The sequence below is a fragment of the Echinops telfairi genome, unplaced genomic scaffold (assembly GCF_000313985.2).
Source record: "Echinops telfairi isolate 266 unplaced genomic scaffold, ASM31398v2 ScPeMD7_7468;HRSCAF=8506_0, whole genome shotgun sequence".
In the NCBI taxonomy this organism is placed as follows: domain Eukaryota; kingdom Metazoa; phylum Chordata; class Mammalia; order Afrosoricida; family Tenrecidae; genus Echinops; species Echinops telfairi.
This window is the reverse complement of record NW_022111369.1, coordinates 73,877,190-73,878,629: the sequence shown is the minus strand read 5'-3', so window position 1 is coordinate 73,878,629 and position 1,440 is coordinate 73,877,190. Positions and strand designations below refer to the sequence as shown.

At 40.8% G+C, this 1,440-nt stretch overlaps 1 pseudogene; it reads right to left on the bottom strand.

Annotated features, from left to right (window-relative positions):
- Positions 1-203: 203 nt before the first annotated feature.
- LOC115873304 overlaps positions 204-1,440 on the bottom strand; it is a 2,223-nt pseudogene continuing 986 nt past the window's right edge.

The following is a 1,440-nucleotide window of genomic DNA, read 5'->3' as shown; positions in this document are numbered from 1 at the left end:
CACTGCTACTACATTTATTTGGATAGGTGCTTGTCCTTCAAAACGTCTGCCAGTTCCTTCAGATCATTGCACTTATTAAAGTTTAAAGAGTCAGCACCAATAATGAAATAGCCCATTTTTCAAAAGATGCATGGTGAATTCAGAGTCACTGTTTGCTTTTGTGTCTTCTTTTCCCTCTGGAATTTATAGGTGGTGTTGGAGTCTCATATTCCTTCTTTGACATCAACTGCAGGCTGTTTGAGAATGATTTTGCTATCTTCATCATCATTCAATTCAGCCACTTCAGATTTTTGTCTCTCAAAAATGATGCTGTGCAAACTGGTGTGGAGCCGTGGTTATTCAGGGAATTCCCAGGAGTGCTACAAGTGCCTGAAATCTTGTTTTTCTTCATCATACGCAAAACCTGGATATTCACAGAGTTCTGAAGATCATGGTTTGAAATGTTTCAGTTTTTCTTTTTCAGTAAAATCAATGAAAGAAAATGATCAACTATCCCTTGTTGAGCTAACTTCTTTCTGAGAAATTTTTCTTTGTTTTTGAGTTGCTCATTTCTTATGATAGCCTTTACTATTGGATGGGGTGGCTTTAAAAATGGGATATCGCAGTCTTGGAAAAGTTCTTCATGTACTTTTTCATGAGGCATAAAATCACACTCCACGAATCTTTCACTCAAAAGTTCGTTGCTTCAGCAACTCTCTTGGAAACCTCATCAGAATCCAACTCCACAATGGCATAACGTTTGCTGTTTCCAGCTTTTTCCTTTGAGATAGTTTGACTATTTAAATAGGAGTGGACTGGGAAAACTAAGCCGTGAGCTGGGGTGCTAAAAGCTCTCAAGTTGTGTGACCCACATACACTATTTCAGGTGTGAGTTTCTCTTGCTGGGCCTCAGGCTGGTGGCCCTGAGCTGCCTGTTCCTGTGTGTTCAGAGAGAGCAGATGCTCAGCGGGGCCAGGAGAGTTCACCGTGTCTTTGTCATCATAGGAGAAACACCCTAGTCATCATAGGATGCCCTAGTCATCATAGGAGAAACACCTAGTCATCATAGAATGTTCTAGTCATTATAGGAGGAACACCCTAGTCATCATAGGAGAAACAAACTACTCATCATAGAATGTCCTAGTCATCATAGGAGAAACACCTAGTCATCATAGGATGCCCTAGTCATCATAGGAGAAACACCTAGTCATCATAGGATGCCCTAGTCATCATAGGAGAAACACCTAGTCATCATAGGAGAAACACCTAGTCATCATAGAATGCCCTAGTCATCATAGAAGAAACACCTAGTCATCATAGGATGCCCTAGTCATCATAGGAGAAACACCTAGTCATCAAAGGATGCCCTAGTCATCATAGGAGAAACACCTAGTCATCATAGAATGTTCTAGTCATTATAGGAGGAACACCCTAGTCATCATAGGAGAAACACCTAGTCAT